General features: G+C 45.1%; 1 protein-coding gene across 1 annotated transcript in view; it reads left to right on the top strand.

The window, feature by feature from the left end:
* The window catches only part of KAZN (kazrin, periplakin interacting protein), a 527,299-nt gene that overhangs the window by 12,322 nt on the left and 501,619 nt on the right, over positions 1-13,358 (top strand). The window lies entirely within an intron of this gene.

Here is a 13,358-nt window from a genome sequence, read left to right as displayed (position 1 = left end):
CCGTGGCATGTGGAATCTTCCCAGACCTGGGAGCAAACCCATGTCCCTGCATTGACAGGCAGATTCTTAAGCACTGGATCATGAAGGAAGTCCTGGCCACTCCCGCTTGAGCATGGGCCCTCTGTCTTTTAAGGCCTGGATAGTGACACCATCACCCCAAGACCGTGCTCTCATACTCTGAGCTCCCGTGTCCAGTGTCCTTCCATGGTGAACAGACAACCAGTTTTACAGATTTAGTCTTATTTTTTTACGTTAAGTTCTTCCATCATCTCTGTAGGGATTTACAATTATTTGATTTCTCTTTTAATGACCTATCCTAGCTTAGACTTTCTCTTCTTCTAGCCTCCCTTAAAGGCTTCCCTGGTGGCTCAACGATAAACAATCCAACTGCAATGTGGGAGACCTGAGTTCAATCCCTGTGTCGGGAAGATCCCTCGGAGGAGGGCATAGCAACCCACTCTAGTATTCTTGCTTGGAGAGTCCCCATGGACAGAGGAGCCTGGCGGGCTACAGTCCATGGGGTTGCAAAGAGTTGGACCCGACTGAGGACTAAGCACAGCACACAGCCTCCCTTAACGCAGTTAGAGACCTGTAAACCAGAGCAGGGGAATTTCCAATTTGTCTTAATCAATTGGATCTGGGAATGACTCCCACATTGAGGACAGTTTTTTGCACCTGATGCCATTACCATTTAGGATTTCTGAATATGGGAAGCACATCTGTGAGGCCTTAACATGTGGGTGTATATTCTCTCTGCGTGTTGGGGGCAGGATGTAGCCATCACAGTAAATCTGCCTAATTTCTTTCTCTTCACTGTCCCTTCAGGGAGATGCTATGAAACCTTCAGGGTCTCTTTTATCAGAGTCTTTGAATGAACAATAACCAAAGCATATTGGTTTAAATTCTCCACCTGCTGGTTGTATAGGTGCGTGTTCTCACTTCTGCTGTGGCTGTAACTACCTGAGTAGTTGGGGGAACCTCCTGCTGCTCCAAGTTCATGTCTAGACCTTGTACTCAGATCAGTGGAATTTCATCCACAGACCAAAGCCCAACAGTGTGGCAGAAAACTCAGGGAAAATTAGAATGGGGTCTTTTGCTGTGCACCCGAGGGGAAGATCAGCCCAGAGCCTCTGAAGCTCAGCACACAGCCCACTGTGGTTAACTGACACCTAAGCAGCTAATGAAATGGCTGGGAGTCTGATCTCTGTTTCATTTCAATGTGATGAGGAACAGTCACTAAAGGCTTCCCAAACCTCTGACAGCAAAATGGAAATAATATACATTTGAACTTCATTTGAAGATCTATTTATAGTAGGCTCTAGAAAAGCAGAAGGTATTTTTAAAGGATCAAAATGTTTTGGTACTTTTTAAGTTTTAGATTTGTATTAGCATTAAACACTTAGGATTCCCACCTCTGCCAAGAGATAATATTGCACAGGACATGAAAGAAAGCACTTCCTGATTCTGCTCTGAGTTCACTTCATTGCCTGCTCTTGTGGCTTGAATGATGGAGCTAGGATTGTTGTTGCTGTTCAGTTGCTAAGTTGAGTCTGACTCTTTAAGATCTTATGGATTACAGCACGCCAGGCTCCTCTATCCTCCACTGTCTCTCGGAGTTTGCTCAAGTTCATGTCCATTGAGTCAGTGATGCTATCCAACCATCTCATCCTCTGCCACCGCCTTCTCCTTTTGTCTTCAGTCTTTCCCATTATCAGAGTCTTTTCAGATGAGTTGGCTCTTCGCATCAGGTGGCCAAAGTATTGGAGCTTCAGCTTCAGCATCAGTCCTTCCAGTGAACATTCAGGGTTGATTTCCTCTAGGATTGACTGGTTTGTTCTTGCAATCCAGGGAACTCCCAAGAGTGCTCTCCAGCACCACAATTTGAAAGCATCAATTCTTAGGTGCTCAGCCTTTCCTATGGTCCAACTCTCACATTCGTATGTGACCACTGGAACAACCATAGTTTAGGCTATGCAGACCTTGGCAAAGTGATGTTTTTGCTTTTTTAATACGTTGTCTAGGTCTGTCACAGCTTTCCTTCCAAGAAGCAAGCGTCTCCTAATTTCATGGCTGCAGTCACCAGCCTCAGTGATTTGGAGCCCAAGAAAAGAAAATTTATCACTGCATCTACTTTTTCACCTTCTACTTGCCATGAGTGATAGGGCCAGATGCCATGATCTTAGTTTTTGAACGTTGAGTTGTAAACTAGCTTTTTCACACTCATCAAGAGGCTCTTTAGTTCCTCTTCATTTTCTGCCATTAGAATGGTATCATCTGCATATCTGAGGTTGTTGACATCTCTCCCAGCAATCTTGATTCCAGTTTGTGACTCATCCAATCCAGCATTTCATATGATGTATTCTGCATATAAGTTAAATAAGCAAAGTGACAATATCCAGGATAGGAGCTAGCAAGCTTTTTCTGTCAAGGGCCAGATAGTAAATATTATAGTCTTTGTGGAGTAAAGGGTATCTATTATAATTCCTCAGACCTGCTGCTGTAATATGAAAACAGTCATAGATAATAGGCAAATTAATGGGTGTGATTGTGTTTCAATAAAACTTTATTTACAAAAGCAGGCACCCTTTGGGCTCTAGTTTGTCAACCCCTTGAACTTGCAGTTCTCTTCCATTTGCGTTCTGACCCGTTTATATCCAGCACCTTTACAGTGCTTAGCATACAGAAGGAACTTAATATTGATTGATTAAGCTAGCAAGTTAGATGTGAGCAATAAAACCACTAGATTACAGTGTTAAAGGAGCAGAAACAAAAAGTTAATTACTAGAGGTGTAACAGTTAATGGGCAAGAGAAAGAAACATTTGTTAGCAGCTTCGTGGTTAGAGGTGAAGTCACTTGTGTTTAGTCATCATCACAGACCTTAAAAGAACTATGAAGATACAAAGAACCACCAGTTAACAGTGAGATCCAGGGCAAGACACTTGACATCTGAGCCTCAGTTTCCTTATTTATGAAATGAGATCATTTCCATCTTCAGTATAATATAGCAGATTGCTGTGCTAGGTCACTTCAGTCATGCCCAACTCTTTGCAACCTCATGGGCTGTAGTCCACCATGGGATTCTGTCCATGGGATTTTCCAGGCAAAAATACTGGTATGGATTGCCATTTCCTTCTCCAAGGGATCTTCGCAGCCCAGGGCTCGAACCCGAGTCTCTTATGTCTCCTGCATTGGCAGGCAGACTGTTTACCACTAGCGCTACCTGGGAAGCCCCATATGGGCTTAAAGAGGTAAAACAGATCTGATCCAAGTCCTGGAGATATAACAGGTTGTGGGACATTACAGCTCTCGGTTTCCACCTCTGTGACTAGAGGCTGATACTTTCTCCTTTAGGGAGTGATCAGGATGGTTTGGTGCAGGGTTTCTCAGCACTGTTGACATTCTGAACCAGAAAATTCTTTGCTGTGTGGGTTGATTTGTCAGCACCCCCGGTCTCTATATTGGGCTTCCCTGGTGGCTCAGCGGTGAAAGAATCCACTTGCAATGCAGGGGATGTGGGTTCGATCCCTGGTCGGAAAGATCCCCGAGAGGAGGAAATGCTAACCCACTCCAGTATTCTTGCTGAGAAAATCCTATGGACAGGCAGGCTTCAGTCCATAGAGCTGCAGAGAGTTGGACATGATTGAGTGACTGATCACTCATGCACTGGTCTCCATCACTAGATGCTGGTAGTACGCCTATAATGTGATAACCAAAAAAGTCTTTAGACATTGCCCAGTGTGCTTTTCCCTGGGCAGAAATTACTCCCTGAGTTAGAGGAATAACGCACAGTGCACCTGGCATGAAGCTTGGTGGACTTCGGGGCTCAATAGGCAGAACTCTTCATTATTAATAGCATATTGAACTCTGGATTCTCCTCCCTTTGAATGAAATTCTCTTCCCTTCTTCAGTCAATTTCTCTCCCCTAAAGGATCAAGATTGGAATTTTTTCCCCAGATCCCAGGTCTTTCTCTTAATATTTCTGTGTTTCTTAGAGGTCTTTCTCCTGGAAGGAGCTAGGCTTCCCATGATGCCCTGCTGAGTATGCTATCCAGCCCTTTAAACACACATGTACCTAGACTTGTATTTGAGGTCATGGTCAGAATTCTTAAATGGTTCATATGAGAAATCATAGGGATATTTGCAACATAAATGAACAGGGAGGGTTAAGGACTGAAAGTCTTAACTCACAAAGGCTGGCAGGCTGAGGTAGTGGGTGTTATTCAGAGAAAACAGATAATGTACCTCAAACAAATACCAACAAAATCATCACTTCTTTCGTGAGCACGCGTGCTTCTAACATTATCCAGGGGCCAGTTTTCAGTGGTTTAAACTTTAGCCAAGATGGCTATTCCGTTTACATCTGGATTTAATGTTTTGTCCTCCGTATTCCCAGTGGGGCAGTGGTTCCTTCCCAGTTTCCACATATACTCTTTTTAATGCCGGGGCATTTTCAATGAATTCTGGTCCCTGCATATTAGTAGTTGTGTTTTTTGTCTGTCTCTCTGAGAAAATACATAAATGCAAAAGAATGCATTGAATTCAGTAGCATTGTCAAGTGGCTGCTTCTTCTGCATCTGCATATATTTGAAAGATAATGGTACTATATGTAATAAAAATGATTCATTCTGTCCACAGGCAGCACATTGGAGACATGTGGATTTGGGACTTCCTGTAAGTCACTCTCTCTGGCCACCCGGAGTCTCTGTGGCCCGCAGCTTGAGAACTGTGGCGATAGAGTGCATCTGCTGGACATGTGGATTCAGCCCTGTGCAATGCCGTTCTCAGCAATGCTACATGCACTTACGTGTTTTTGATAAGTGTCTTGAAAAATTATGCCCCAGGCCTTTGAGTCTTCTGATTTTAAGGTATTCTTCCATTCCTCAAACTCTGCCTCACTGTGACACAAACAGATAAATCTATGATTTGGGCCCTAGGCTTTAAGAAAACTCGTCTTTATTTAGACAAACATTTCTACAGTGACTTCCTATATGAATATTGGAGAGTACCAGTTATAGTCAGAATAACAGAACTGGCCCTTAACTAGATTTCAGGCAATATGATTTGATTGGCCAACTGCCATCGCTAACTAGCGTCATCCTGCCCCATCTCCATCTAATTCCTAAAACCCCTCAAGCATGTGATCCATCATATCATTTTCTCATTTATGCCAGCACTGGATAATGGCCTAATCTCTCCAGCAGCATTCAGGTTTATTAGAGAAGATGGCATTTACAAAATTATTTCACTGTTTCGCTGCAAACGCCCTAAACTAGTAGGCATCCTCTTATTATAAACCTTCCTTTTAACAATGGTTTCTAACTTGCAATTAAATCACCTGGAAGACCCAGTAAATGGTTTTCATTTCTTTTCTTTAGTGTTTGGTTAATATTTAGCTGGTGGGTCACCTGGGACTTATGAAGGAACATCTGAGAGAGTCAAGTTTCCAGTTAGAGAAGGCCAACCTTGCTAGGGATGAGAGCTGTCCAGAGGGGTGTGGTCATCACTAGAGCCTAGATGACCATGTGCCAGGCCTGTTGGAAAAGTTACTCCCACACCGGGTTTAGAAGTTCCAGAGAAGGAACTTCCTTTGTGGTCCAGTGGTTAAGACTCTCCACTTCTACTTCAGGGGGCCCCGGGTTTGATTCTCAGTTGGGGGAACTAAGATAACAGCATGGCAAAGCAAAAAAAAAAAAAGAAAAGAAAGAGTTCCAGAGAAAATAGGCGGAATCCCAAACGTGATCTTCCCTTTCTTGTGCTTTGCGTTCAGATGGGCCATTGAAGACAACTTTAGCAGCAACAGTGTGCTGTCATCTGGGTGTAATGCAGAGATAGTTGAGAGACAGTAATGACTAGGAAAGGGTCTCACTGACTTTCACTGTAATGACTTGTTTAAACAACCCAAGATGCAGACACAGGTAAGTTCAGAGTTTATGGCATGGGACAGAAATGGTGGGCAAGCTCCTTTACAGTCTAGCCCTCAGTTTGCTCCTAGGGATAACACTAACCTCAACACCCCAGAGCTTCAAGGTCACAGGAGAGGGTGCCTCAGAGAGCCGAGCACACCATTTAGTACTTACCATGTCCTCCAGAACGTCCTATAGGTCATAATTGCGTGCGGTAAACGTGCCTAGGTGTACGGCCTCCCAGCAGGCACCGGGGTGGGTCTGAGCTGTGCTGTGTTTGCCAAGTTAGCACCTGCTAGGCACCTTTTCTGATCGATGAAGCCTGGTGCTGGGCACTGGGATACTAGGTTGTGTAAGGTGCTTACCTTTGGCTGGAGGCCCGAGGAGGAGAGAGCAATGGGGGAAAGACCCAACAGACCACCAAGAGGACTTGACGCTAACCCTGACTGTCCCTGAGACTAAGAAGAAACAGAAAAGGAAGCTCCAGCCTCTGCCCTGATTTGTAATGCCGACTATCTGAGCAGAGACCAGGGTCCAGCACTCCCACCTCCATTGCCATGACTTGAGAGAGGCGTTCTGGAAGGCTGTGCAGGGGCTGGATCACTGGCTCAGTCACAATGAGCCCGTTGGAGGAGACCTGGCCGAAGGTCCTCCTGTTTCTGAGTTTCCACACCTCATGACCTTTAACAGTATCCCGAAGAAAATCAGATCCACCTTAAAGAATAGCACAGATTGTTTAATTTGGGGAATATTGTCTCTCTTGGCTTAAGCAGAGATAATACAAACCTGTGACTCTGTTGTAGCCCTGTTTAGGAGAGACTTGAAACCTGGGATGGAGAGAAGGTGGTTGTACCAGAGAAAGCCCTCTTGTGGGTTATGGAATCACAGAATGTGTCTGCTGTATTGGAAGGGAAGTTGAAGACCTCATCTGGGCTTTGTTTTGCAGTTGAACAGACGGAGGCCAGAAAGCACAGTGAGCTGACTGAGGCCACATAGCACTTCGTAGCAGAGCCCAGGCTAGACTGGTGGTGGTGTCCTCCTGTCCAGGACCTGGCCCCGTGACCCCACCGTCTCCTCATGCAGTGTCCACACTAATGCACAGTGCATGCTCCAGCTCCCAGCAGAACCCTTCATGGACCATAAACACTTCCTGTCTGTGCCCTGGCAGGACTCACCATCTGAACCAGGCAAGTGGGAAACAGAGGAGCCCTCCAGTATGGGGTCTGCAGTTTAGTCTTATTTTCCATTGTGTATAGACGAGAATGATTTAAGAAACAAGAAAAAGAAAAGCACAAGCCAGATACCCAAATTAAAACACTAAATTTTCTTGGAGTTTATGTGCTCCAAGCAATGTAAATAAAGGTGAGGCCTGGGCCCCTCTGTCCATTAATCAGCTTCAGTCACAGGCTCATTCCTCTGGTTTGTTTAGGGATTTCAGCCCATCACCCACACCTCTTGGCATTTCTGAGATACAAGGGGGAGGGTTCCATTTGTCATCCTGATTGTCCTCCCCTGGGTTCCTTGGAGTGGTAATCTCAGTGTTGCCTTTTGCATGAAATATTAAGTTCAGGGATAGAACCAGGGCATTTCAATGCAGGCAGGATACACTTGGGAAGGCTGGTTTTCTGCCCCTGTGGCTTCATTTGCATTTATTTTGCTCCCAACCATTTGTAATATAGTGGTGGGTGTCCATCAAATAGCTATTAACTCTTCAGCCAGCTCCTCAGAGGGCTCTTGCAGCTGCCTCTTACAAGTTCAGGGGATAAGATGGCTCGTACCTTCGGGCATTCCATTGGTGTCAGGAGCCACTGTGATGTTAGAACTCCCCATTTTGCTTCTCTTTAGTCTCTCAAGGACACCACAAGACAACAGCCTTGTTTGTATGACTATATTCCTTCATCTGGACTCCGATTCCTGAGTTTAACCACCAAATCCACTACCTCCTAGCATGTCATCTTGTTGGTTCATATAACATCTATGTAGCAGGGCTGATAATAGTTTATACCTTAGAGGATTTTTATAAAGATTAAGTGGGTTCATATAAGTGAAGCCCTGTGTTAAGTACTTAGCACATATGTGCTAAGGATTCCAGAAATATCACTGTGAGTTTTTAAAACTATGGCCCAAAGTCTGTCCCACTGAAGACCTTTAGGACCAAAGAGTGACTTCTTTTGAAAGCAACAACAAAAATCATTTAAGGAGGGGCTAGTTTAAGTAGGACTCTTGGCATATCAAATACAAATCCCAGGGTTTCTGAAGGCTTAATGTCCTCATTTCTTCTGTGGTTTGATCTATGAGGTTTCCCATTTGGTGGTGGCAGAAGGGACTCCCTGAGTGCCCGCTGCTCTCTGTGCTCCGCTTACATATGCACGACCGAAGTCTTATCTCCGACAGCTCGTGCATCATCCTCCCCAGGAGAGGGAGCCCCACTGACTGGCTCACAGACCCTCAGTTAAGTTCTGCATTATTTTTTCTCTGTATAGCTTGCCGGCTGATATTTCAAGCTCTTGTTATGAAGCAGAGAAAGTCGTTAAGTGCTGAGAGGTGGCGGCTGCATCTCCTGCCATCTTCTCTCTCGTTGGTCAGTCTTACTGGGGCTGCATGATTGGGTTTGTAAGGTGGATGGTCCATGTCCATGAAGACATGATGGAATGCTGCCCCGCCACGTCCTAGTGAGGATTTGCCACAGGAAGTCCGTGATCCCCTTCTGCCTCCATTTGATTGCAAGACTGGCAAATCGCTTTCATGTTTGAGCCCCATTTTCCCCATCAGTAAAGTGAGAGGAACAGAGCAGTTGGATCATTAACTTCCTTTAACATGTACCTTCCTTGGGCGTGTGCTGGTGTGCAGGTCCTGTGCTGGGCAGAGGGGAGAGGATGACGAAGGGGATACTAATGACACTAATGTTTACTGGGTGCTTGGGAGGGACAAGATGTTGTTCTCAAAGTTGTCTATGTATTTCTGTGTTCAGTCCTCACATCAAACATTATTATTAGCCTTCTTTTTACCAATGACGTGACTGAGGCGCAAAGTGGTTAAATAATGTGTCCATGCCCACACAGCTCTGGTGGCTCAGATGGTAAAGAATCTACCTGCCAATGCAGGAGACCTGGGTTTGATCCCTGGGTTGGGAAGATCCCCTGGATAAGGGAATGGCTACCCACTCCAGTATTCTCGCCCGGAGAATCCCATGGACAGAGGAACCAGACAGGCTACAGTCCGCGGAGTCACAAAGAGTCGGACATGACTGAGCAACTAACATTTTTTCCCTTTCATGCAGCAGGTAGAGTTATGATATGAATGGTGGCCCAGTGACTCCAAAGCCTATATTTTTAACCAGCACTAAGTGCTCCATTCTTGCCTGAAACCATACATTATGATGAGTAATATACTCTGTGATGAGTACCATGGTAGTCGTACCTGCAGGGTATGTAAAAGTGTCGACAAGGGACACTTCTCTGAGGAGCTCAGTGGCAGACATCCCAGGAGGCTGTGCTTGAGTTGAGTCCTGAAAGACAAGTGGCTCTTCTCTTTGCTCAGAAAGTGTGGGGGGGGAGGGGGGAGCTCTGGGCAGGGCTTCCTTAAGGATGAAAGATGCAGCAGGGTGATGCATGGCTAGGCAGGGAACAGCCACACTCCAGGTCTGGGTGTGATGGGAAAAGTAAGTAGTGAGAGTTGAGAGAGAACAAGAGTGTGTAAGGTGGAGAGGCTAGATTTGGAAGGTTCTTGTAAACTAAGATAAAGAATCTGGATTTTACCCAGGTACAATAAGAAAGGCATTAAATCATTTTTTATTATGATAAAATACACATAGCCCACAGTTTATTATTTCAACCATTTGAAAGTGTGCAATTTAGTGGTATTAAGTACATTGACAGTGTTGTGTAATCATCACCAATGTCTAGTTCCAGAACTTTCTAATCCAACTTGAAAAGATAGTCTGTGCTCCATTAAGTAGACACTCACCTTACCTCCCCCTCAGCTCATGGCAAACATCTATCTGCTTTCTGTCTCTATGGATTTGCTTTTTCTGATCACTTCCTATAAATAGAAACATAAAGCACGTGACCTTTTGTGCCGAGCATATTTCACTTAGCATCCTGTTTTCAAGATTCACTCACATTGTGGCATGTGTCAGAATTTTATTCTTTTTCATGCCAAATAATATTGTTTGAATATGCATTGGAAGGACTGTTGCTGAAACCAAAGCTCCAATGCTTTGGCCACCAGATGCAAAGAGCTGACTCATTGGAAAAGACGCTGATGCTTTAAGTCAGATTGGGCAGAAAGACTGAAGGCAAAAGGAAAGAAAGATTGAAGGCAAACGGAAAGATTGAAGGAGGTGGCAGAGGCTGAGATGGTTAGATAGCATCACTGACTCAATGGACATGAATTTGAGCAAACTCCAGGAGACAGTGAAGAACAGGGGAGCCTGGTGTGCTACAGTCCATGGGGTCACAAAGAGTTGGACACAACTTAGCGACTGAACAATAACAACAAATGCCACATTTTATTTATCCATCTATCATTTGATGGACATTTGAGTTGTTTTTACTTTTTGGCTATCGCAAATAGTACCATTGAATTATTTTAAGTTTTGGCCTCAGCTCAGCTCCTCAGGGAGAAGGCAATGGCATCCCACACCAATACTCGTGCCTGGAAACTCCCATGGATGGAGGAGCCCGGTAGGCTGTAGTCCAGGGGGTTGCAAAGAGTCAGACACGACTGAGTGACTTCACTTTCACTTTTCACTTTCATGCATTGGAGAAGGAAATGGCAACCCACTCCAGTGTTCTTGCCTGGAGAATCCCAAGGACGGGGAAGCCTGGTGGGCTGCCGTCTATGGGGTCACACAGAGTCGGACACGACTGAAGCGACTTAGCAGCAGCAGCAACAGCAGCTCCTCAGATCAATTTACTGTAACCCTCACCCCATTAAGTGTCAGTTTGCCCATCTGTATTATGGTAAGATCTACGTATATATGCATGTGTCTATATTTGTATATATGCTTTTCCAAAAGTGTGCCATCTGCCTCTCTAAATTATAAGTGTACGGGAAAATTAGATAACTTTGAAATTCTTGGAAGCTCCAAAAATTCTATTTAAATTGAAAGTTTCCTCAGGCGTAAAATGGGAGTGATAAGAGCACCCACTTCTGAGAGCTGCTGAGGTTATTAAGTGTGTGCATTTATGGGAGGCATGGATAACAGTGTCCAGCATAGCGGAAGCACCCCGTGAATGTTGGTTGTGATCATTACTGTAATTATCATCATTGTTATTATTGGCAAAATATCCACTTTGCCCGCCCCATGTTCTCTGGGCTGCGGGAAGCTGGGATGGGTTTTCTGGGTCTCGGCCAGTCCACGAAGGAGCCCTGCTGTGCAGATTTTGGCTGCATGTTGTCAGAGGAGACTTGTGACTGTGTAACTGTGGAAACTTTCCTCTTCTTTCTGCCTGCTCTTTCTAAAATATTTGTAGAGCCCCTGGTATGGGACGTCGCTGTGCCCCATAGTGGAGGTAGGCAGTAGTTAGGATCTAAGTCTTTATTTAGGATGGTTATCATCTAGCATTTATGGCAACAGACAGTGACATGCCCAGGCTGCCGTGCTAGTGGCCTGGAAGTGAGTCCTCGCCTCACTGCCTGCTTTCTTGCTATATGGTGTCGGCAAGTTCTTTACTCTCCCTGGGCCTGATTTTCCCCATCTGTAAAATGGCACAATACAGTAGAGCCTAGCTCAGTGTGAGGTTGGAATGCGATGCTGAATGCCTGGTTGTTTGGTAGTGCTTGGCACCTAATAGGCTCTTAGCTCATATCTTTTGAAAAGAAGAGAAAACATTATGTGCACAAATTACATACCACGAATTGGAAAGGAATACAAGAGAAGCTTCAGCATCCTTTAGAATGTCAAAGAAGAGTGATATCTCTGGCTGAAGTGGACTGTAAAAATCTGATTTGGAACCTTGTGAAGAAAGAACACCAGCTCTAACTTTTCAGTGCTTATCATGTTCCAGGTATTGTGCTAAGCACCTTTAATTTTTATTATACTTGCCTACCTACCTACCAAGTGGTGTCCTTTGTTGGGGCAGATTACATTTTTAAACCTTCTCACAATCCTGTGAGGTATTGTTGTTGTTCAGTCCCTAAGTCACGTCTGACTCTTTGCAACCCCATGGACTACAGCACGCCAGGCTCCCCTATCCTCCACTGTCTCCCGGAGTTTGCTCAAATTAGGTAATGCTATCTAACCATCTCATCCTCTACCACCCTTCTCCTTTTGCTTTCAATCTTTCCCAGCATCAGGGTCTTTTCCAAGGAGTTTCCTCTTTACATCAGGTGGCCAAAGTATTGGAGCTTCAGCTTTAACATCAGTCCTTCCAGTGAATATTCAGGGTTGATTTCCTTTAGGACTGACTGGTTTGATCTCCTTGCAGTCCAAGGATTTGAATTTGAGAGCACCACAATTCTAAAGCATCAGTTCTTTGGCACTCAGTCTTCTTTATGGTCCAACTCTTGCACTGATTATGCTTGGTTTGTAGAGGCTAAGGCCTTGCCCAAGGTCACCTAGCATAGAAGTGCTGCCTGCCTAGAGTACCCCCTAGCATGTGACCTGGAAGCAAACCTCAATGCCAGGTGGGCATTCCTAATTCCTGCCATCAGGAAGATGCTTTGGTGTAGATAAGCCATTGATGGAACCTCATTCTGTGAGGGATTTAAATTGCAAGTAAATTTGCATTTTGTGAGTGTACAGCACTGCAGATTCAAAAGAAACAGGCCAACAAGCATGTAGGGTGGCAGGAGCTAGCTGGATACCAAGTGGGTAAGAGGCTTTGGAGTTAAACTATTGTGAGTTCAAGTCCCAGCCTTGGCTTTTACTGTGTGTGACCTTGAGCAAAGTACATAATCTCACTGAGTCTCACTCAGTTTTATCATCATTAAAATAAAAATAATACTAGTACCTGCATTTGGGGGTTGTTGTGAGGATGCTAGGAGACAAAGCATGTAAAAATCTCTCAGGGAGCCCCTCTCATTAAACTTCAGTGAAAGGGTCTTTATCATCATCAGTGTGCCAGTTCGGTGGCGTAGATGAGTCTTCATCACCTCTGCCTGTCCTGAAACTGGAGGCATCCTAACAGCCTGTCTGTACAGGAACTTCCTTGCTGGCCTGGAGAAGGACCGCAGAGCAGATGGGCAGCTGGGCATCTTGGGGCACACTTTCCCCTTTGACCTCCCCAGGGAGCTGCCAAGTGAAAAGACAATTACTAGAGATGGAGGCTGAATCCTTTGTGCACTGGTCCACCTGGGACTGGACCAAGGCCTCCCAAGTCATTTGTCATCTGCTAATAGGGCTAATCAGTGGCTAGAGGGTGGAAGGAGGGGGGCTACTGCATGTGGCAACCAGGCCCTCACCGTGGTCTTCAGGGTGACTCTGCTACAGGTGTATTTTTTTCTCAAAA

Source organism: Capra hircus, chromosome 16, assembly GCF_001704415.2.
Source record: "Capra hircus breed San Clemente chromosome 16, ASM170441v1, whole genome shotgun sequence".
Classification (NCBI taxonomy): Eukaryota; Metazoa; Chordata; class Mammalia; order Artiodactyla; family Bovidae; genus Capra; species Capra hircus.
This window is presented reverse-complemented; position numbering and strand designations above follow the sequence as displayed.